The 25401-nt window shown below is 44.7% G+C and overlaps 1 long non-coding RNA gene across 1 annotated transcript; it reads left to right on the forward strand.

Moving 5' to 3' along the window:
• Positions 1–10758: 10758 nt before the first annotated feature.
• LOC146030713 (uncharacterized) lies at positions 10759–23943 on the forward strand. Its single transcript, XR_014456209.1, has 3 exons — positions 10759–11113; positions 20246–20412; positions 23598–23943. It is a non-coding gene; the product is annotated as an uncharacterized LOC146030713 (long non-coding RNA).
• The last annotated feature ends 1458 nt before the right edge of the window (positions 23944–25401 follow it).

A 25401-nucleotide genomic window follows, 5' to 3' on the forward strand; every position in this document is an offset into this window, starting at 1 on the left:
CTTTTCCATCACCATAGGCATCCACTTTTCCTCATTAGGTTTACCAATATGAAACAAAGAGAAATCGGTAATGGTGTAACACCGTTTTCATTTTAAAATCACAACACACATAAAAAGCAGGACTCTCACCGAGTTAAAAGGTCCACAAAACAGAATTTTGTAGACAAAAGGGCATAAAGATGTAATATGGGCGTCCCCGTAATGTCCTTCTTCTTTCCTTCGAATCCAAACCCTCTGCGCCGTGTCCCTCTGCAAGCCGAGCGGTTTCAACAGAATCAGTCTGTCTTTCTTAAGGCACAAAAAAAAGGGGCTGGGTCAATTCTATTTTATACCATCCCATATGCAAGGTGTCATGAACCCCGGTTCTCGCCCCGCTCACATGCGCCCCTTACCGGCACGCCGGGGTAGTGTCCTCCGTAGATCAGCTGCCGGCACAGTCGGCAATCCCTGGCGTGATGTCTTCCGCTTCTAAGTCGCCCCTGCGTCACTGTGAGCTCCAGGTGTATTCCCTGATCAAGCTGCGGGTCACATGATCCAGGTAAGCTCCAACTTACTTCCTGGTCTGTGTGCTGCTGCTGCGGCTTATCCCATCACCTGCGTCTGATTCTTTAATCATCTGGAGGGATAAAAGCCCAGCTCACAGACTCCTCCTTGTCTTGAACAACTCGTCAGTTTACCTGTGAGTTCTCCAGCGTTAAGCTCCTGTCAAGACTCCCCACGTGCTCCAGAGGTCCGGTTTCCTGGGTCCGCTGTCACCTGTGTTACTCTCAGCGTCCTGGTCATTCCACTCCTGCCAGAAGTCTCCACGTGTTTCCATCTGCCGTGTGATCCTGTCTTCTCGTGCAGCCCAGGTTACTCACTCAGTGTCCGGTTATCCGTGGGTTCCGTGCCCGTCTCCCCTCGGCTCTAAGGCCGCTCCAGCGATCCCCAGTGATCCCCAGTACCGGCTCCCTAGCCGCTCCAGCGATCCCCAGTGATCCCCAGTACCGGCTCCCAAGCCGCTCCAGCGATCCCCAGTGATCTCAAGTACCGGCTCCCTAGCCGCTCCAGCGATCCCCAGTGATCTCAAGTATCGGCTCCCTAGCCGCTCCAGCAATCCCCAGTGATCTCAAGTATCGGCTCCCTAGCCGCTCCAGTGTTTCTCATTGTCTCCAGTGTCTTCCTGTGATACCTTTGTGTCATCCCCGGCTTCCAGGCCGCATCTCACTATTCTCAAGTACCCTCCTTGTTGCTGTATAGCATTCAGTGCCATCGATCACCATCGATGGTTTAAGTACCCCTCTAAAGACTCCTGTTGTCCAAACTCTGCCAAAGCCACAGGGGAACCTGGGCAGAGGGCCGCGACCTGGTCGGCAGTTGCAGCGAAGTCCATATCCCCTTGCGGGGGTCCCTGGTGAATACCACTGTCGGCTTAGACCCCGCGCCTTTGCTCTAGGTCTCAGCCAATCCTCTGTGTCCCCGGCAGATCATCTCCCTCCAGCCTCCGTGCATGAGCTCCAGTTACCTCAAGCCTCCTCGCTTCCAGTTCCCTGCGCCCTCCACTGGCGCACCCAGGTCAACGCCGGGAACACAGACAGTCCAGGCCGTGACACAAGGTAAGTAAAACCTAATTCCAGACATGGAAATCTCTAACCTTCTAAGCCTATAATAAACCCAGTTTTTTCCAGATCCACTTCCTTATTTTCTCCTATACTGTCAAAAATTAGGTCCGCGGCTCCCGCGGCTGCTACTTACGGTCCCGGAAACCGGAAGTGACAATTTTGCGTTCCACCGGTACCCGGAAGTGGTGTTTTTGCATTCCACCGGTGATGCACTTCCGGTTTTGGGGTGGAAATCTTTGTATATCCATCTTTTTGTACTTTTCTTTATTGTAGGTTTGAGTTTAACCTTCTGGATTTCTTTCATTATAAAAATATTCGATTGGAATCGATCTTTAAAGTGCTTTTGGTGGTAGATATTTTACCTCGGAATAAAATATAAAACATAATTAAAATGACAACAATAAAAATATAATTTGTAAAAACTTAATTCATAAAAACCATTTCAATTCCAGAAATTCCAGTTTAGACCAGAAGGGGCTAAAGTGTCAAAATTAAAAATTGATTTCACTTCTAGCAAGTTTTGCTGCTACATCTCCTCCTCTAACATCTGGAGTAATTTTTTTCAGAGCATAAAAAATACATCTAATATCATTGGATCGACCCCAGAAGGTCGTCATGGCTACATGTAGTACTGTAGGTCAACATTGCTAAGGTCGACAGGGTTGGAAGGTCGACACAAGCATTAGGTCAACAATGGCTAGGTCGACAGTCAAAAGATGAACATGGGTTTTTCACATTGGATTTTTCAGACCCCTGTGCGAACATCTTCAGTGAGTATCACACTCACTCGACCAACGTTTAATGGTCATTCCCATGAAAATGCTGGGTGTTCCCCTGGGAACACAGGATTGAGGTGCCCTGCTTGGGGCAGGCGACTGACGTAACATAACATCAGGGACCGCTCCCTGTTTGCTGATCGCCGATGTATATTATACGTCAGTTCACTGACTTTTATTACCAAATGGGAGACAAATCATTGTCGGCGACCATCGAATGATTTGTGTCCCCTCCGGCGGCGCGGGTCATTTGGCCGAGCGGCGCTAATCACTAGGCTGTGGGTGAAAGCAGGCTAGTGAACAGGTCTGAATTAGGCAATATGTGACATGACACTGAGCAGTAGATGTATGAAGCAGTGATAAGGGAGGAGAAGTGATAAAGTGCCTGGTACTTTATCACCAGCCAATCAGCACCTAACTGTCCCCTTTTAAACCCAGCCTGTAACTTAACAGTGAGTAGCTGATTGGCCGGTGATAAAGTACCTGGTGCTTTATCACTTCTCCCTTATCACTGCTTCATACATCTGCACCTCAATTCTTAGTTTTCATTGCCAAGGTCCTACATTTTCTTGTTTTAAAGCCCTTATATATTGTCCTTCCATACTGTTGTTACATCTATGTTTCCAGTGCTGGCAGAGTGATTAGCGTTAATAGTGTACATACCTGGCGTACAATTCTCACCAGTGCTCTGTCTGTATGGAATATGTATACTCTCCTGTGTTTGCATAGGTTTTTTCTCACACTCTAAAAATATACAGGTAGGTTAATTAGCTGCTGACATGGTAATGAATATAGATTGTAAGCTCCCCTGGGGCAGGAGCTGAATGACTGCTGTACATATTCTTTGTACGTGCTATGGCATATAACACAGTACAATATAAATAATAAAGGTACTTATGTAATATCTGGGCTCCCGTTTTTCTTATGAGACCGTGTCCGCTCGCCACGCTTCGGGCACGGTGGCTCGCTGCGCTCGCCACACTATATAAAATCAACTCCATGCGTAGTTGGATAGTAGGGGTATGAAAAAATGGGGTGCATTTAAGTACCATAATAAATGTTTATAAATAAATAATGTTAATAAGCAATCACCACTTGAATTTATTCAGATTCTGAATTTTTCATGATAATGAAAGAAATGTACTTTAACTTATCTCTTCTGTCTACTGTGATCAACAGGTAATAGTATAATAATCACAACAATTGTACAAAATATATTTTCTATCCAATCAGATTATCTTTCTCACATGCTCAATTTTATCACATCAGCAGTGAACAAGATTTTTAGATTTCTAATTAACAACAATTTGCTACTTGGCTTTTTCTTTTTTGCTCCAATATTGCTCAGATATTTCCCCCCACCCATTTCCAGAAACAAAATTACTACAGTCACAAGGGAGTAATATAGGAAAACGGGTCATGAGATTATGCCTTATATATTTGCAGATTTCTTTACAGTTTTGCAGAGGTAGACATTAGACTAGTGCCTAGAAGTACATTGTTCAGCATCTGCTGTGGCTTGTTTTCCCAAGTGACCAGAGTGTTTATTCAAAATGACATACATTGTAAATGGCAAAAGAGATAAAAACTGCATTAATCACTGTACAAAGAATCAGTGAATTATGTAAAAGTGGGTGTCAGTGCAAGAAATGCAGCTGCGCAATGTGTCATATGGAGTAGGCCAAGCATGCTGCCAGGGCTCAAGAGACAAATTATGAATTACTTTAGTGTACGAAGAACTGGACTAAGACTGAAAGCCCTTTAAGAGCATCATTTGGGACACAGGGATTAGGACCTCGTGAGTAAGCATTTGATGTGCATGTGAAAATTCATCATAGCCGCGCATTACGTCCCGATTTCATATTACATAGAAACATAGAATTTGACGGCAGATAAGAACCATTTGGCCAATCTAGTCTGCCCCTTTTTTAAACATGTTACCTCAAACCATATTTGATCCTTATTTTTTTGTAAGGATATCAATATGCCTATCCCAAGCATTACCTTGGGGGAGAAGTAAACCTCTTTCCCAGCCTCAGACAAAAAAAATGAAAACTCCTAGGAAAAGAATGATTCAATTTCATAATAAGGTGTAGAACCGTTGTTGCCATATAAAATGGCCTAAATTCTACTTGGAATTGGCAAATATAAGTCCTGGATGGTTGTCAATGGGGCCAGGAAAGATGAGACACCTCACCTGCATGCTGCAATTGGATGTTGCGAACTGACTGAATCGGTGCCAGATCATCAGATTGTTAACAGGGGTCACCTGCCAGAAACATTATCTCTACCATGGGATGACATGGTACACCAAAATGTCTACATCTTGCAAGGTGATAATGGAGCCCTCCACCATGCTTCACTCTTGGCACCAGACAATACTGTTCATGCACTTGCTTTGGTGTTCTCTACACGTAAAACAATCCTGTGGTTGGGAACAGGGTGAAGGACAATTCATCCAACGAGATGAGTTGTTCAGCAGTCTCTCCCCTTCTTATCATTTGCTGGGTTTACCAGGGATTTGTCAACTGCAGCTCATCCATAAAAATTGTTTTGTGGAGTTCCTTCCTCACTGTACTTTTGCATTGGTTATTTTCTTTTTATTAGCTACAATCATCCACAATGACCATCTGTCGTTAGCACTCAGTTTATATTTTCATCCACACTGGTGTTTAGCAAATAATGTTTTTCCAGACACGTTAAATGCCATTATTACCTTTGTTTCAGTTCTTCACAATATCCCTAATAAACTGGCTTCTAGGGTCAAGGACGCATCCACTAGTCGAGCAGCAAAATTTTCCCTCTCAAAAAGTCTGTGAGCTCCGACATGGTTCAATGTCAACAGGTTTCTGCTCATATGCGAAACACAAAATATTGAAAATGCATGTCTTGTTCATGCACACCATTGGTTTTCTGTTTCCATATTTTTTGTGTAACCCCTACAGTCAGACATATATATATATATATATATATATATATATATATACATACACACATAAAACACCCAACACAAAAAAAAAATATTTTTCTTGTGGGTACACTGAGGATCACATTAGATCATAAAATGTAACTTGCATTCATTATAAAAATACAATTTTATGATCTAAGATTGATCCCGAGTGCACCCACCTTATTTTTCTTAGTTGGGGGTTTTAGATCTATATTGCAGTAGTGGGTAGAACCTACCATTTATAATATTGGGGGAGTACATTTTTTTCATCAGAACATATAAATCAGGGAGAAGAGGATCTGATAATATATATGTCTGAGCTGGTGCAGGGTCTTTCTTTCAGTTATTGAGTGGGGCGGTATACGGTGATATGACATACCGCCACTTCCCGCCGCCACTTCATTTTTGCCTGTTTCTAGAATGTACCAGTGCTGGGATCCCATATTTTATCCTAGCACTGCAACAGCAGCAGTATTGTTAGGAGAGCTGTCCCTCTAGGGACACCTCTCCATTGGTGGCAGCAAAACGCTGTGACGGGAGTCAGGAAGACCGTATCTGGTCCCCCCTGCAGTTTGAAGAAGTCGACACTGGCTGACAGCCAATCCTGGCTCTCACGGACTGGCTGCCAATCAAAAGAAGGTGGATTTTTTTTTTAATACTGGCATTAGCCAATCACGTCTCACAGCCGCCAGCCAATGAAAAGCTGCAGTGGAAGCTGCAGTCAGTGGCCGCCGGACTCAGGAGATGGAGGCTGGAGCAGATGCTGGACCCGCGGGGCAAGGAAGCTGCAGTGGTCACTGGACCCGGAGGGTGAAGCAACAGTGTGCGCCAGACCCAGGGAGTTGGTGGCTTGAAGGCTGAGAGTGAGGGCTAATCTGGGGTTCTGGCCTGAGGGAGGACTGCTGCTGGTGGCGAGTGCAGCGCTGTCTGGCCCCCAATCTGTAAAATAGAAGCAGCTGCACCCACCACAGATCCACACTACAGTCCATAGCCTCAGCCCAGCTGCTGAGGAACTGCATTCACAGCAGGTGATCTGCTGCTGTATGGCTGGGGGAAGTGGGGGTCAGGTAAGATGCCATGTGGTCTTGGGAGGGATAGGGAAGTGAGGGTCCTAGGAGGGATAGGAAGGTGAGGGTCCGGGGAGGGGGGGGGGGGTAGGTGAGTGAGGGTCCCGGGGGGGGGGGGGGTGTTTAAATTTCCATACCCCCACTTCTAAAATTCCACTTTTATATATATATATATATATATATATATATAGCTCCCCACAAGAAACGGCACTCCAGAGGCAATTTTCAACGTTGCAAAAAATAAGTGTATTACATCAAGCTTTCGGGGTGTAACCCCCGTCGTCAGGACACACTAGAAAAGCTACAGCAAATGACATGTGTTTACTCACCATCTCTTATCCATCTCCCCTCAGCGTGTCCGGCCTCCGGGCGGTCCCGTCTCTGTGCTGCATCCGGAAGTGGTCAAATGACCTACTTCCTGCTGTACGCAAAACCCATTGCCTTAGCAACACCGGGGCTTGCGTTTCAGGCTGACAATACATCCGTCATGGCGCCCGTAGCTCCAGAAAAGGGGGCTGCACTTATGGAGGACGGACACTAGAAGAGAGATGGCACATGCATTACAATAGATAACAATACATACACAAACTACATAAAGTGAAAATTACATACAACACATAACACTATATTACATACAAGGCATCAATAGGAAGAAATCATCATAATCAAATCAGCGCGTTCCAATTAATCTTGTCATTCAGACCAAAGGGTGAAATGGTGTTGAGTCTAAATATCCATCTAGACTCCAGATTTAATAAGCGTTTGGCTCTATTACCGCCACGCAGAGATTCTTTCACCTGATCTATCATGAAATACCTGAGATCAGAAAGTTTGTGGCCCTTGAGTTTGAAATGGCGTGCCACCGGTTGGTCTATATCCCTCCCACCCAAGGTGAGGTCAATAGCCGACCGGTGGAGAGCCATACGCTCTCTAAAAGTGCGGGTTGTCTGGCCTACATAATATAGTCCGCACGGGCAGACGATTAGACTACAAAGGATGACCTACAGGTAAGTACAGATCTGATGCCAAAGGATTTGTTGTTATGCGGATGTTGGAAAGTCTTGCAGGGAGTAATATATCTACAAATTGTACAAATAGAGCAACTGTAGCATCCTGAGGCTTTAAAATAAGTGGTAGGTGCTACAGGAAGGCCCATTCCAGTGATATCTGATTTAACTAGCCTATCTCTGATGTTAGAGCCACGTTTGAATGCTGCTAGTGGGCGAGTAGACTTAAAACCTGGGAAATCTTGGTCCATTTTTATTATAGGCCAGAGAGATTTAGAGGCATACCTGATAACAGGACTGGCAACCGAAAATTTGCTAGTCCAGGGGAGTATGGCCGATGTATTTCGTACAGTTGGCTCAAGTAATCTGGACCTGGGCATGCTGAGCACCTGATTTTTTTAGGCCTCAAGCATTCCCTGGTCATAACCCCTTAGAGCAAATTTGGTTATCAAAACGTCAAGGCGCTCTGGTAATACAGATGTATCACTAACCAGTCTAGCCACCCGCATCATCTGCGAAAGTGGCAACCCTTCTTTAAGGCCTTAGGATGGTGACTGGAGGACATGAGGAAAGTATTGCGGCCAACATCCTTGAAGAATGCATCTGTGGATATCACTCCATCGTTAATTCTTATTTCTACGTCTAAAAAATGGGCCAGATTGGAACTATGGCTATACGTATATTTGATGGTGGAATCCCTGGCATTCACATCATGCATCAGCTGTTCAAAGGCCTCTACACCCCCCGTCCATAAGATAAAAACATCATCTATATAGCGGGTGTAGAGTAATAGATGTGCATTGACCTCGGGGCAATTCAAAAACATTTCCTCTTCTTGTTCAAACATATACACATTAGCGTACGAGGGTGCGACCGTCGACCCCATGGCGCACCCTCGCCGCTGCAGGAAGTACTTTCCATCGAAGAGGAAATAGTTGCGGGATAGTGTCAACCCTAGGAGTGTTAGAAATAATTCAAGGTTGAATTGTACCTGTTCAAGATGTTGCAGCAAAAACTCTCTCATGGCATCAAGCCCCCCATCGTGTGGAATAGAAGTATATAAGCTCACCACATCTAGGCAGCACATAATAGTATCCGGAGGAACCACATCAACATCAATCAAGAGTTTAAGACAACTTGTAGTGTCCTTCAAAAACGATTTTTTTTAAGCAATAATAGTGGCTGTGTCTAGTAATTGTGCCACGGGCTGGAATAAAGAGGCACGGGCAGCAATGATAGGACGCCCGGGTGGATTCTCACTGTTCTTGTGTAATTTGGGAAGTGTGTATAACACAGGTATTACAGGAAATTCTGAGTATAGATGTTGACAGACTTTAGATGATATGTGACCCGCTGTAACTGCACTAGATGAAACACCCATGAGTTCCTTCTGATAGACCTTGGTAGGATCTCTTGGTAACCTCTGATATACCTCAACCTCATCCAGTTGTCGATATATTTCTGCTCGGTATTTGGAAATTCCTTGGACGACAATGGCCCCGCCTTTGTCGGCGTGTCGAATTACAATGTCGTCATAGTTGCTCAATTGTTGTAGAGCAGTGGCTTCATCTCTGGTAAGGTTTTTTGATACCTTACCCGGAGCCGAAATAAACTTAGATACCGACTCATCAAGCAGTCGACCAAATACTTTAATAGAGGCATTAGTAGAAGGTGGATCGAACTTAGATTTGGAGGTCATACTCATTAAGTTGTGCAGGGGGTCTTTAAGAGTGCTATCCTGGTGATGTTGGAAATGTTCTTTTAGGCGTAATTTACGCATAGTAATCATGTCAAACAAATCTTATTGACTTTTTTGACTGGGTGACTAAAGTAATAGATCAAGGTGGGGCTGTAGATATAGCTTATCTAGACTTTAGTAAAGCTTTTGACACTGTCCCACATTGCAGACTGTTAAATAAACTTGAAAGCTTGGGATTGGATTCAAAGATAGTTAAATGGATAAGAGCGTGGTTGCAGGACAGAAAACAGAGAGTTGTAGTAAACGGAGTACAGTCAAAGGAGGGAAAGGTTACAAGTGGAGTACCCCAGGGATCTGTACTTGGACCGGTGCTTTTTAATATCTTTATTGGTGATATTGCAAATGGAATTGAGGGTAAAATGTGCCTTTTTGCAGATGACACAAAGGTATGCAACAGGGTAGACACACCAGGAGGGGTAAAACAAATGATTGAGGATCTAGGCAGATTAGAGAAATGGTCAAGAGAATGGCAACTACAGTTTAATGCCAAAAAATGCAAAATCATGCACTTGGGTCTCAGAAATCCAAAGACTCAATATAGTATAAATGGCACTATAATGGAAACTACTGAGGAAGAGAGGGATCTAGGTGTCACTATTTCAGGGGACTTAAAAGCAGGTAGGCAATGTAACAAAGCAATGAAGAAGGCAAGTCAGATGCTTGGTTGCATAGGGAAAGGTATCAGCAGTAGAAAGAAAGAAGTAATAATGCCACTGTATAGGTCATTGGTACGACCTCACCTAGGGCCTTATTTTGGTTCATTCTTTCTGACAAAATCCTTCTTAGATGGACAAAACCATGTGCACTGCAGGGGGGCAGATGTAACATGTGCAGAGAGAATTAGATTTGGGTGAGTAATTTTGTTTCTGTGCAGGTAAAATACTGACTGCTTTATTTTTACACTGCAATATAGATCTCACTTTGAAGTAAAACCCCACCCAAATCTAATTATATCTGCACAAGTAACACCTGCCCCACCTGCAGTGCACATGGTTTTGCCCATCTAAGAAGGATTTTGTCAGAAAGAATGAACCAAAATAAGGCCCCTAGAGTATTGTGTTCAGTTCTGGAGGCCATATCTCCAGAAGGATATAAATACATTAGAGACTGTACAAAGAAGAGCAACTAAAATGGTGCATGCCCTACATCACAAAACGTACCAGGAAAGACTAAAAGATCTTAATATGTATACTTTAGAGCAGAGAAGGGAAAGGGGGGACATGATAGAAACTTTCAAATATATCAAGGGCTTTAACAAGGTACAGGTGGGAGACATTCTTCACAGGAAGAGGAGCAACAGAACACGAGGACATGCACCAGGGGCGGGCTGGGCAGGGGGGCAGGGTGCCACATGCCCCCTGGGCCGGTATCTTCTGGCTGGTGCTGGGCCGTCTGTGTGAATCTTGCCGTAGCCGCCGCCTCCTCTGCGTCCAGCCGCAGCGCAGACAGCCTTCTGTAAGGCGACGGCCCCTCACAAAATGGCCGCCGCCTTGGAGGAGACAGACACTAGAGGTATTGCCATACCTCTAGTGTCTGCAGGGTCAGAGCTACATTTAAGCAGCTGCTTATGAGTGCTGGCCACTAGGGGGCGCTGTTGCGATCGCTTTTCACAAGAATGAAGGATGTCACTGAAAAAGAGAAGACATCCTTCGGTGGCCATGTGATTTAACAGCCCTCTGTCTACAGTCACCACTGCTCACCACCAGTGACTAGTGTGGTCACCACACAGCCAGGGAAGACATGGAGCTGGTCTGAGCTGGGGAGCTGCATGATGATCATCATGTGAGGATCTTCAGATTGCAGCAGGGAACAGTCAGAGACCCCAGTGGCCAGGGCTCAAAGTTGAGGCTGGCCTGACAGATCCATGGCATGTGCAACCCATCCCAACTGCCTTCTCCTGACCTGCTCTGCCCAATGTAGCTGCAGTGCTGTCCCTGAAGCTGAAATAGTGAGGTGAGCTGTGAGAAGGTTGAGGTCTAAATGTCTGGGGGGTGTCTAGGTGTCGTGTGTGTGTGTGTGTGTGTGTGTGTGTGTGTGTGTGTGTGTGTGTGTGTGTGTGTGTGAAGTCCCACCATACTGTGCTGGTACTTGTAGTGCCACAGGAGTATGTGTTAATAATATATCTTGTGTCAGTTTTTTTTTTTACTATAATTATTTTTCTTAATTTCTGCATAGTGTATGCTCAGACACATACAGCATTCCAATGATCAGGATGCCAGAGGTCATAATACCGTCCCTGCATCCTGACAGGGGCTCCAATGACAGCCTAACCTGCTCCTCTACCCCCCTAACCCTTCTTTCTAAAGCTTAACTCAGACCCTAAGCTTACCAGCTACTGCCTAACCATAACCCCCGCACCATGATGCCTAAATCCTCTGCATCATGCAACCTAACTCCAACCCTAACCACCCCTGCAGTTTGACCCTAGCCCTACCCACTAGTGCCTAGCCCAGCACCCCACCGCCTACACCTCACCCTCACAGCTTGCAGCCTAGCCCTAACCCCCCCTGCACAGGACATAACCTAACCCCTAGTGCCTAACCCTCATTGCCTAACTTAACCCCCAAACAGCTTGTTCCTAACCCTACCGACTAGTGCCTAACCCCCGCACCCCACCACCTAACCCCCCCATTGTATGTGCCTAAACCTAACTCCCCACAGCATAACCTTAAACCTTCCCATTACCACAGCCTAACCCTATGTCCCCCCAGGGTTGCATTAACCAAACCCCAAACTAGGCCGTGGAGCTGCTAACATTAATAAGTGAAGCTGCCGGTCAGGAATGTAAAAATACGGCCACAGGAGCCATTGCAGACACCCAACTGTGTCCAAATTAGCTGAGTATATGCAATTATGGAAAACCTTAAAAGTAACAGCTGGTCTATGACTATGCTGCCTGGCCACAGCAGCAGAAGATATACATTCCCAAATCAGCCATGGAACATCTGCATGCGCATTGCCAATGCAGCACATTCACAGTTTGCCATGTGTAGGCCTACAGGGCAGGAGTGGGCATTTACATGGGTTATGGCATGAATGGTCCACAGTCTGTAGGTTGGCAGTCACTAGACCAACCATTAATGGTCGACGGACAGAAGGTTGACATGGTCAAAAGGTCGGCATGGAAAATGTTGACATGGAATAAGTTTTACTTTTTTTTTGCCTATGTCAACATAAGTCAACATGGACACCATCTAGTGTGCCCTTGACACAATATTATAATCTAAAGGTGCCCATACACGGTGCGATGAACAAAGTAGTACAAAAATCATACAATGTGCAACAGCACCGTGCTTTTTGTACTAGATACGATGCAATCTAGTACTAAAGGTGCCCATACACGCACCGATTTTCCAGGTGCGGTGTGCTATGAGATGCGGCATCTCATCGTACAGTACAAAAAGTATGTGCTGCACTTACTTTTTGTACTGTCTTTTGATCGCATCGCACGCACAACGTATGCACTGCGATGCGATTTAGCACAAAAAGTACCAGGAAATCCGTGCGTGAATGGGCACCTTTAAAGCGCGGGCTGCACAGACTTTCTGTGCTGGCCGATGGGATGTGCACAGGAGCATGCATCTCATCGCACTGCCCTATCGCACCGTGTATGGGCACCTTTACTGTATGCCCACTGGGATGGTAAAGTATGAAGTCTTTTTTTAGAAAAAAAATCATGAAAAGTTATGTCAACCTATTTCCATGTTGACCTTTTGATTGTGTTGACCCTTTGACTATGTCAACCTAATGCATGTTGTCTTTTTTCATATGTCGGCCTTCTGTCTGTCCACCTAGACACTGGACCTAATTACTGGAAACCATTTATGTCTATGTGAGGGATTGGGCAGAGAGTGTTTGGAAGGAGCAGGGGTGCTATGATTTAGCTTTGCCTAGGGCGCCAAGAACCTTGCACCGGCCCTGAGTGTCTGTCAGTGCAGCCAGCGCTACCCGGAAGTGCGAATTCGGATAGCGCTGGCGTGCTGTTTAAGGAACAATAGATTATAGTTCCCCTTCAGTTAGAGTTATTGCATTGTGTAATACCACTTTTCCGTTATCCCAGCCAGTTCCTCTTCTGCAAATGTAACTATTTTCCCTCCTGTATGTACCCTCGCTCCCCCATGCCAAAAAATATATTGATCCCCCTGGCAACAAGGCCCCCCCCCCCCTCCCTTTGGAGTGCTACATACCCCTTCCTCCAGCAATGAGAAAGTAGCACTCCATAGCAACAAGCATGTAAATTACCCTAGCAATGAGTATGTAACCCCTAGCAAGAAGCATGTTACCCCTGGCATCGAGCAATATACCTCTGACAGTGAGCATGTAGGTAAGCAGCAGTTATATGGTATAATATGTAATAGGCATTATTATGTTTATTGGGCATTACGGTATGTGGCATTATGTGTAGTGGGCATTACGGTGTCTGGCATTATGTGTAATGGGCATTACAGTGTGTGGCATTATGTTTATTGGGCATTACATTGTTGGCATTATGTGTAATGGGCATTACGGTGTGTAGCATTATGTTTAATTGGCATTACGGTGTGGCATTATGTTTAATGCGCATTATGGTGTTGGCTTTATGTGTAATGGGCATTATGGTGTGTGGCATTATGTGTAATGAGCATTATGGTGTGTGGCATAATGTGTAATGGGTATAACGGTATGGCATGTGTAATGGGCATTATGGTGTGTGGCATTATGTTTAATGGGCATTACGGTGTGTGGCATTATGTTTAATGAGCATTATGGTGTTGACTATGTGTTATGGGCATTACAGTGTGTGGCATTATATGTAATGGGCATTACATGTAAAATTTTGCAACTCGGCTTCGGCGCGCACTGTCCCCGTTTCTGGTGTGTGTGTGGGGAATGATTGTTTAATCCTTGCTGCATACTAGAAGGGAGAGGGTAGGGTAGTGAAGCGGTGGCGGTGGGCCACTTGCTTGTGTTGCCCCCCAGGCTGAAAGTTGCCAGCCAGCCCCTGACATGCACTGAAACTAAAGGGAGGAAGATTCAGGGGAAATGCGAGGAAGAATTTTTTCACAGAAAGAGTAGTAGATAAGTGGAATAGCCTCCCAACAGAGGTGGTAGACGCAAATACAGTAGTACAATTTAAACATGCTTGGGATAAGCATATTGATATCCTTACAAAAAAAGGTACTTGTTTCCTAGCACGGCCACAACGATTTAGATCGTTGTGGTCGTAAGATAAAAAATCTGATCGATCGCATCGCGTGCGATTTGGTCGCATACGATGCGACCGATCCGACCGACCGATTTTTCACCCGATTTTTTTATTTTTTTCACCAGATTATTTTTAATTGCCCCCCCAAATGTTACTAAGTGGGCTAGACCCCACGATAGACGTCAACCCGAAGCGTGGCGAGCGCAGCGAGCCCGCGAGGGGCGGCGGTGCGCGTCCTCCGACCTTTTCATTCCCCTACTATCCACTAGGGCGTGGAGTGAGAATAGAATAGTGTGGCGAGCGCAGCGAGCCACCGAGCCCGAAGCGTGGCGAGCGCAGCGAGCCCCGCGAGGGGACGCGTATAACTTCACCGGTATACGCGTCCCCTCGCGGGGCTCGCTGCGCTCGCCACGCTTCGGGCTCGGTGGCTCGCCACACTATTCTATTCTCACTCCACGCCCTAGTGGATAGTAGGGGAATGAAAAGGTCGTAGGACGCGCACCGCCGCCCCTCGCGGGCTCGCTGCGCTCGCCACGCTTCGGGTTGACGTCTATCGTGGGGTCATGGCGGGCACATAAAAAATGTGAAATGGGTCATATTGGCCCATTTCACCTTTTTTATCATTTTTCCCTATGTGAGATGGACTTAATCAAGTCCATCTCATCTTGTGCCATTATAATGGCACAAGACCGACAAGATCCTCCCGATTTCAATGTTAAAAGATTTTTTAACATTGAAGTCTATGGAAAAATCGGGTCAATCGGTCGGTCGCATCGCGGCCGATTTTAATTGGTCGCGACCGACCGATTGACCCGATTTCTGTCAATCAAAGTCAAAAAAGTGTCAAAAATCGGCCACATCGTGAGGATCGTGTCCCTTAATTAAGAGCCACGATCACTCACGATTGTGGCCGTTCTAGGAAACAAGTACCCAAAAAAATAAGGATCAAATATGGTTTGAGGTAACATGTTTAAAAAAAGGGGCAGACTAGATGGGCCAAGTGGTTCTTATCTGCCGTCAAATTCTATGTTTATGTTTCACATTCATACATACAGTTACACATATATACAGTCACACACGTATACACATACACAAATACGTACAGTCATACACATACCAAAATAGTCACAGACACACATTTACAGTATATACAAAAACTTATACAAATATGTACATACATACATACATATTTACAGTCACACACCTATTCATACATACTTGGATACAGCCATAAACTTACATACAGTCACACACAGAGAGACAGGGAAATATTACAGTCATCGCCACACCCTTTCACCTTAGAGCAGGGGTGGGGAACCTCAGGCCGTATGCGGCCCCCCATAGCTGGTCTGAGTGGCCCGCCCACTCGCCCGACGGCTTTGCCGGGGGTTAAGTACAGGGGAATTCTCGCGAGAGGTTGGTAATCATCAGCAGCTGGAGACTGTCAGTCCTATTCAGCGGCAGCCGCTGGAGCATTTTTTCCCCATGCAAATGGCCCTTGGCTCAAAAAAGGTTCCCCACCCCTGCCTTAGAGGGTGCATATGCTTCTGCACATTTTTAGGCAATGGAATTGCAAATTATCGCAAGTACTGCCTAGAGAGAATTTCGATGGATGCCGACCATCAAAATTATTTTTCCCGTTTGCAAATATAAGTCAGTCAGCATCCACCCCATGGGGGGCAGAGCTTGGTCTCTAATTCCCAGTTACAGTTCAACAGGGTGCCCTCTAAAGACTCATCATGCCCAAGCCTCACACTTATTACTGGCTGCACAGCTCCATATCTGCTCAGGACACCGTCCCCTGCTGCCCCAACCTCACTTTCGACTGGGATCCAACCCAACAGAGGAGGCTGCTCTGGTGATGAAGAGAGTGAAGGGGGCTTGTACCTGTTTTTGTGAGGCTCCATCTGTCACACTGAAGCTCATCCTGAGATGGATTGGAGCACAAGATAAGTGCACAGGGTGCTGTGTACATCTCTAATCTATTGTGTGTGATGCTTTTATCCCCCTACCCTGGCCATAGTGTATGACTGACATACTTTACCCCTTACCATTGTACATTTATGATAATCTGTACCCCCCCCCCCCATCCTTGTGTGTATGATACTCATTCCTCCCTTGCCCTTCTCATGTATGACACACTGAATACTCCCTACATCTGTGTGCCATAAAGTACCTGTCGGAGCCCTTTAAAATTTTGCTATAGAGCCCACATGTTCTAGTAACACCTCTTGGCACCAGAATATTTGTTGTGGAATAGTTGGCATTGTAATGCATTTATGAGGCAAACAACACCATATGTGGGAGTTAGGTATATTTGAGTTGGTTATTTTTGGAAAATAATTAATTTTATGTATATTATGAAAAAAAAACACATTTATTTAGATAATGGGAAAGGTCATCAAATAGACTTCAATATCACTGTTTGTGCTGTTTCCACCCTTTTCCTTTTAGGTTACATCCACTAACTCACCAAACGAAACGCACATATATTTGACTAGATGGATTTGAAAACACCACCAGCCCTGCAAGATATAAAGATGTGTGGATCTGTGCAGCGATTGCCAAAAGTATTGAGAATGACACAAGTATTGGATTTCCCAAAGTATGCTGCTTCAGTGTTTTTAGACATTTTTGTCAGATGTTACCATGGTATACTGGGGTTTCAACATTTACAGTGTTAACCGTTCTTTTTCAAGACCTCTGCAATATGCCTGTTATCTTTTCAATGAACTTCTGTGCTACATACTGACTAATGGTTATACATTTTTGCATAATCAATGCAGATTTTGTCAGATTTTGTGTGTTTCTGTCTGACCACCCACCTCTTAAAAATTGATCATAGTTCACAATGGGATTAAGGTCTGGGGAGTTTCCTGACAATGTACCCAAAATGTCAATGATTTGTTCCCATAGCCACTTGGTTATCACTTTTGCCTTATGGCAAGGTGCTATATCATGCTGCAAAAGGCATTGTTCATCACCAAACTGTTCTTGGATAGTTCGGAGAAGTTTCACTTGGAGGAAGTTTTGGTACCATACTTTATTTATGGCTGGGTTCTTATTCAAAAGAAACCCACTCCCTTAGCTGAGAAGCCACCCCACATATAAATGGTCTCAGGATGCTTTATTGTTGGCATGACACAGAACTGATGGTAGCGCAAGCCTTGCATTTTCCACACAAGCATTTTTCCTGATGCACCAAACAATCTGAAAGGTGATTCATCAGAGAAAATTATTTTGCCCCAGTCCTCAGCAGTTCAATACCTGTATCTTTTGCAGAATATCAATCTGTCTCTGATGTTTTTCCTGGAGAGAATCGGCTTCTTTGCTGCCCTTCTGGACACCAGACCATCCTCCAAAAATCTTCGCCTCAATGTGCATGCAGACACACTGACACCTGCTTGCTAGCATTTCCAAGCAAGCTCTGCACTGGTGGTGCCTGATCCCGCAGCTGATCAATACTTGCTTGATGTTCTTGGGCACCTGAAGCCTTCTTCACAACTACTAAACCTCTCTCCTTGAAGTTCTTGGTGATGCGATAAATGGTTGATTGGGGTGCAATCTTACTAGCAGCAACATCCTTGCCTGTGAAGCCCTTTTTGCGCAAAGCATTAATAATGTCTTTCTTTGAAGGTAAACATGGTTAACAGAGGAAGAACAATTATTTCAATTATTTTAAACTTCCAGTTTGTTATTCTAGTTCAATCAGCATGATACAGTGATATCCATCCTTGTCCTCATCAACTCTCTCACCTGTGTTAATGAGAGAATCACTGACGTGATGTCAGAAGGTTCTTTTGTGGCAGGGCTGAAATGCAGTGGAAATGATGTTTGTGGGATTAAGTTCATTGTCATAGCAAAGCGGGATTTTGCAATTAATTGCAATTCATCTGATCACTCTTCATGGCATTTTGAAGTATATGTAAATTGCCATCATAAAAACTGAGGTGGCAGATTTTGCGAAAATCTATATTTGTGTCATTTTCAAAACTTTTTGTCATGGCTGTAGATGTCACTGATTATAAATGAACCTCGTGGTGCATTATAATTTGCTTTGTTTCACTTTGGGAGAAAATAATCCTAAAACATAGGTCTAGCCTTCAGACTAAATGTGTTGGGTATAATGTTGATGTTGATCATGTTGACATTCATCATGTATACAGTGATGAAATATCAACAAGGTAAAATGATTGAGATGCACACTGTCCATAGGTTGAAAGCCTTAGTTTAAATACTAAGTCCAGAGAAAGATGAAAACTTTACTGAAAATATTTCATGTTTAATTTGAGCCAGTCTCAGCACTAAATAGAACTCTTTCATATGCACCTTCATCTGCAGGATAAACAACTGCACTATTCATACGGTGTATTTCTGTAATATTTGCGCCTGGTGATAGACTTGGTAATTAAGCTGTTAAGTGTTCTGCTTGTGATGAAGTAAATTATTATGTGACATAAATAAAGATAAAGTAGCTCTCTATGCCTGGTGAAAGTGGTTTGCTCTCCATTATATGAATTTTACAGACGTACAAGTTCATACGGGTGCCGGACGGGTTCCCGACAGTCGGGATCCCGACAGTCATTTACCCGACGTCGGGATCCCAACTGTCAAAATGCCGACAGCCGGGTGCCTGACGGACACCCGCTATTTTCCCTCGTGGGGGTCCACGACCCCCATAGAGGGAGAATAGAATAGGTGGCTCGGGTAGCGAGCCACCGTGCCCGCAGCGTGGCGAGCGCAGCGAGCCCGCAAGGGGCTTTTTTGCGCTCGCCATGCTGTCTGACTCCGGGCAGTCGGGATCCCGACGTCGGGATAATGACTGTCAGGATCCCGACGTCGGGATAATGACTGTCGGGATCCCGACTGTCGGAGTCCCATACCACACCCGTTCATACATAGTTGTCAACTGTCTAATTTCTAGGTACAGTCTCAGATCTTTCAGATTGTCCCAGGATTTGTTTGTCCTCGTAGATGTGTCTATTTTTATGAATTTTAACCTCAGCACAACAGAATATATCTTATTTTGTCATGTTAGATGCAATTCTTTGCATCTTCACTTATTGGGGTATATTCAATGCTTTCTACAAGCTGTGACAGCGAGCAGGGTCAGTATTCAACTAACCCCCTGCACATGCTGCTTCCGCCTTGCTAGGTTTTTCAAGCGAGGGGGAAATGGCGCATGTGGCCGCTAAAACAGCGAGACTCACAGCTAAATGCAGCGGGCTCCCTGCATTAGCCACGAGACTCGCTGTTTGGGGAACCCTCGCTGTCCTCTGACAGTGAGGATTCCCCCAGAACATTGAATAGGATGAGCGGTCGGCACGGGGGCTGCATTGAATACACCTCAGTGAATAGGCTTTATCATTTAGATTTTAATGTAAAAAGTGTATATTGCAATTAAATTCAGTTAATGTAAGAAGATGAGGATTATATAATTGTAAGGTTCTCCAGAACAATTTTGCACATTGCATGTTTAAATACAATGGATACAAATTTTCATGGAAAATTATTTGAAATGTATTCAACTATGGCTGCGGCCCTTTATTCCGACAAGCATACAAGGAGGCTTCATAGGACGGACACAAGTATCTGTAAAGTTAAGCCAGGTGACATTTGGACCCATGTACCATTGGTGGACCTTAGGGACTTTAAAAGACGCTGACCTTATAGTGGACTGTGGATGTCTGGTAACCTTTTCAGTGCTCTGCTATTCAGGACTTGGGGAAGAATCCCGGACCCTAATAAGGACCAGCACAGTGGTTTTATTAATTTCATATTACATGCTTGCTTTAAATGTGACTACTATGGAGAAATAAATTCTATTTGTTTTTTTTCTGGAAGGTGTTGCACTACTCTTCTATGTTCTCATGTTTCCCTTACTCTTTTGAGTCATTTAGTGCCAAAGAGATGATTAAGTGGACTATGAAAAGCCCTAAAGGACTGAGTGGTGAAAAATGAATGGTGGAAATCTCCAAAGTGAAGAGAAATGGATGTCTGCAGTAGGAGAACTTACTGGGTTATTTTAAATAATGATGTACACACAGACAGATGTACCAATATATAGGTATGGCTATTAAATAACAGGAATGATGCTATAATATATGTTTCATTGTATTACATTTACATACATTTCATACTTGCCGACTTTTTGTTTCTGATTGCTCTGAGCAACCTTACATATGCGTGCACGCTAGGGGGGAAGTGGGCGGGCAGCTGACATCTGGTGATATCAGCTGTCCGCCCCCCATGTGTCTGTAAAGGCTCCATTAGCATGAGAACACCCAGAGTTCTCATGGGAACGCCCATGAAATGCTGACCGTTCCCATATGCTAATGGTCCAGCCCGCCTGCATGGTCACCGTGGAGGCATGCACCAAGCAAAAACATCGTGAATGGACCAGAATAAGGTCCATTGTGGTGATGCAGACACAGTTTCTCCAATAAATGAAGCCAAACCAAATAACTAATTGAAGTATTTAGCAAAGACGTAATAACCATATACTTCCTTTCTTTGTCTGTTCCCTGTTATTGAAGGACCCACCGAGTCCTTTTTGGCCACTTACAGCGGGCTATTATACTTCGGGCTTCCCACTTCTCTTTTTACTCTGGTTAGAGCCTGTTTGTGCTGTTCTAGTAGTACACACCATTGTAGATCGATTGATCTGCAGATAAAGTATATCTACTAGTGTGTACCCACCTTTACTCACATTTGCACAGACTGAGAAAATTATTCAATGGCGAGTGAATTGCGCATGGATGTGCAACCGTATACCGTTTTGTGAAATTTTCATAAATCTCTCAGGGGTGGGTTTTCACTCTGGGGGGACGGCTATCTACTCAACTGCAGATCAGCGATCAGAACTGAATCAGGCCCCTTAATAAACAGCTTGGAATCTGCACATTTCATCAGTGTGTGACTGCAAAGCTCCTGTCCAAGTGCTGACCATTGTGAATTTGGCTTGAAATCTTTTTTTGCATTCCAGAGCTCTTATGTAACAGTTAGTTTGACCACCTGCATATGATTTATAATCAGTCTTTGGATCAGGGGTTTAGGGATAGCTGAGTTATGTGAGCTTGGCGTATCAGAGAGTTTGTGAAGCAGAGGGCGGAAATTATCAGCAAAAAGCAGAGACAAGTCACTATTAATAATGATACTTAAATATTTAAGACTGGTAGGTTGCCAGCAGAATGCAGAAGAACTTTAGTCCTTTGACAATTTGGGGAGAGGTTGTGCAATTAAAAGTAACACATTTATTTATTTTACCTTGAAATTTGATAGAAATATGTCCAATTTGATCCTAGGTCTTTCATTACCCCATATTAATGAAGATAGCAGACTACTAAGCTTTCTTAAAAAAGAAGCCGGAACATACAGTATATTGGTGCCTGGTGTAGAATATATGGAATTTTAAGTTGTACAATCATTTTTACAAGATTCGCCCTGTCCAAAACTGTAAGTGGAAGCTTGTGCCAAGTTCTAATTTTATCATGGAGTAAATAATGGTTCTAAGTTCATGGAAATATAGTCAAAAGAATTATTAGACACGATATTTGAATTGGTTAACCCAACATTATGGCAGGGATAGCACTGGAATAGTAGGAGAGGAGCGAGCTCTTTAAAGTCATTATGGAGGACTTATTCCAGTTGGTGGTGAGGCCACCTTATTCCTGCATAACACTTACAATGCTATAGTCCCTTAGAAAAACAAGAAGGTCACAGCATATATGGTAACCGTATTGGTCCTGAAACCAAGCTAAAGCCCCACAGTATCAGAATGTGTACTGAGAATGCAGGCCAATGGCTCCATTGTTAGAGCGAATAGAGTTGGGGATAAAGGGGAACCGTGTTTAGTGCCCCAGGTCAAGGGAAAGAAGGGAGACACAAACCCTTTTTACAGATCATCCTAACTTTTGGCTGATATAAAAGTTGGACCCATTTTATAAAAAACAGGACCAAGTGCCAGATTCAGGTTCATTCGCAGCCCAAGCGATAATCAAACAACCATGCATGTGCACAGTGCGCATGCAGGAGCCATCCGTTCAAAGGCAGCAAGCAAAGCCCAGCCTGTTCTCGCTGCTTGTAGGGTAATTGACACACTGCAGGCATTTGGGGGCATGCCACCTGCATTTTATGGGTGGCCCTCCCTCCTCCACCATTGGGAAGGAGGGACACTGTCTTCATCAGCAGCCTATTTCTCCCCACGGCCTCTGTGGAGTTATGGCTCACTCAGGTCTGCCAGCAGGGGGAAAATTATTCGACGGTGAACAATTTCCCCCCTGCATTCGCAGCCGTTCACAGGGGCAGGGGAGTGCAGGGGGCGTGCATTTGGCATAGCAGCATTAACCGAGCACTCTCCGCCCAGCAAGCAGGTATGAATCTTACCCCAAATCCCATGCATTGCATTACTTCCCACAAGAAGGGCTACTCTACAGAATCAAATGCTTTTGCTGCATCCAGCAAGACAATAAAAGAAGAGGATTCCTTCCCATGCTAGGCATGCAGATGCATATAAAGCCACCTGCTCTGCTTGGGTTGAGACATAGAGGTCTTGACATGACATTGTAAGAAGAATAGCCACAATTTTGCTAAACTTTTGACATCTGCAGGTATCAGGGATATCGGCCTGTAAGAATCAGGCAACTTCAGCAGCACCACATTAATAGCTTTAGACATAGAGGTGGGAAAAACACCTGGTTTAAATAAATCATTAAATAGAGACAAATGTCCCTGCATGCGGGTATGCCATCAACTCTTAGAGCTTTACCCCAGGAATGGACCCAAGTGCCGCTGCAACTTCATCAGTAGTAAAAGATGCATCTAAAGATTCCCTATCTTCTATCAACAGTCTCATTATACGAATTAAAACTAGAACATTTTGTGGTTCGGTTGTAGAACAAGTTCAACCGGATTTATACAAATCTGTATAAAAAGATAGGAAAAGTCTGCAATAGCAGAGATAGTTGTAGCCACGCTACCATTACCATGACTATAGCAGTTGGCCAGTCATAGTGCACTAGATAAGCCAAGCAGCTGCCAGCTCATTTAGATATTTAGATCAGTATGCAGGTAATGCTTATGGGATCTAAATAGTAAGCTGGGTATATTGCGGTCAGATAAGTGTTTCAACCAGACAGTCTGAGCCTCAAACGAAGTCTAGAGGTATATAGTCTCATTCTAGTTAATTTTTTGTTTCCTAGAAAAAAGTTTTAGAGCTGCTAAACATTTTATAAGGGTATCTTTTAAATCTAGGTCTTGAGAGAATCCCACACCACATCAGCAGGCACCAACCCCCGTTATCTACAAAGAAACATCCCACAAAGCCGCTACGTTAGAGTTCATATTCATCTGAAGAATTCTAAGAAGTGTGAAGCTGCCAGAACACCTGTCTCCTCTGACTCACAATGACAATTGTTAGTAAAACAGAATGATCCCACACCTATGTAGCCAGGGCCTTAACTAGGGGGGATAGGGGTCTAACAACTCAGGCACTGGACTAGGGGGGGCATTTGGGTACCGGCTTCGGCACTCTCAGCCGGCCAACCAATGCTGAATTCCTGCTGCCAGTTGCACAAGGTTCCAGTCCGGTGAGACAGAATTTGCCAATCTCTTCCACTCTTCCCACTATTGCAGTATGCATGTGACGTGGGAGGGGGAAGAGCCAGCAGGTGGAAGTGCAGAGAGGAGAGGGACAGAGAGCGGAGGCAATGCTGCATGCACTGAAAGGTCCTTATATAATTCATATAATTATTATGTGTGCCTGTGTACTTTAAAAATAATTGTTTTTTTTTTGTAGGAAGTACCTTTGATATGAAGGTGAGATCTAATTGTTTCGGCCAACGGTTCAATTGCTAACACAAAAATTAAAAGGGATAGGGGACACCTTTGGAGGGTATAGTTGGTGATGGAAAATAATGGGGATAGTACCCCATTAATCAATACTCTTTCAAAGGGGTCTGAATAAAGAGCCATAATAAAGGAAAGTACTCTAAATTTTATAAGGACAGAATGTAGATATCCCCAATGGAGGCTATCAAATGCCTTTTCTGTGTCCAGTGAATAGGTTTGAGGGAGGCTGTGAGGGATTCTCTTATGGCTATGACTTACCTGGTGTTATAGGGTAATAGTAGACCTTGAACAAATCCAACCTGACCTTGATGGATAAGGGATGTAACAGAGGGTTTAATATGTTGGCAAGACAAGAAGCTTAGCATATATTTTGACATCTGTATTAACCACTTGAGTGGTATGCCCGGACATTTTCCAGACTCAGCTGCGCTGCCGAAGTGGGCTGTCCCGGAAAATTTCTGGGCATACCACTAAGATGAAGGTGTGTGCCAGTAGTGCCTGCAGCTGTGCACCACTGGTGCATCACCTGTCCGGACACCTCCCCCAGTGGCCGCTCTGAGCTCTGCTCTCCCCTCCCATCACTCCCCCTCACCTCTCCGTACGACGGAGCTCCCCTGACTCTGCCACCATTAGTTGTAGTAAGCAGTCAGCAGGCTCTGGGATGTTCGGCACGGCTCAGGATTTCGGGCACCCGAGTCCTCCTGAGCTGCCCCGAACATCCCGAGCCTGCCACCTGTTATGAGCGGCGGTTGGGGCAGAGGCAGGGCCCAAGAGCTCCGGCATACAATTGCCAGAGAGAAGATGAGGGGGAGTGACAGGAGAGGAAGAGTGGCCCACAGCTCTGTGGTGGGTTTTGCTGGGGCAGGACAAACCTGCCCCAACAAAACCCACCACTCAAGGGGTTAAGCAAGGCTATTGGGCGGTAATTAGCTGTGAGAGCTGGGTTTTTCACAGGTTTGGGGAAAGCCACAATCTGGGACTCTAGCATCTCTATGGGGAAGGAGCCGCATTCTGAGGCATCATTGAACACCTGGGCTAGGACAGAAGCTAACTTATTCTTAAAGGTCTTATTCTTAAAACATATGAATATACCTATTCAGGCTTGGTGCTTTTTCAGAGGGAAGCCAGTCAATCTCAGCCTCTATCTCTTCCTTGGACCATAGACATTCAAGAGCACAGAGGTACAAATCCTAAAAACCTGAAGTGG

The sequence above is a fragment of the Crinia signifera genome, chromosome 1 (genome assembly GCF_055691185.1).
Source record: "Crinia signifera chromosome 1, ASM5569118v1, whole genome shotgun sequence".
Lineage (NCBI taxonomy): Eukaryota > Metazoa > Chordata > Amphibia > Anura > Myobatrachidae > Crinia > Crinia signifera.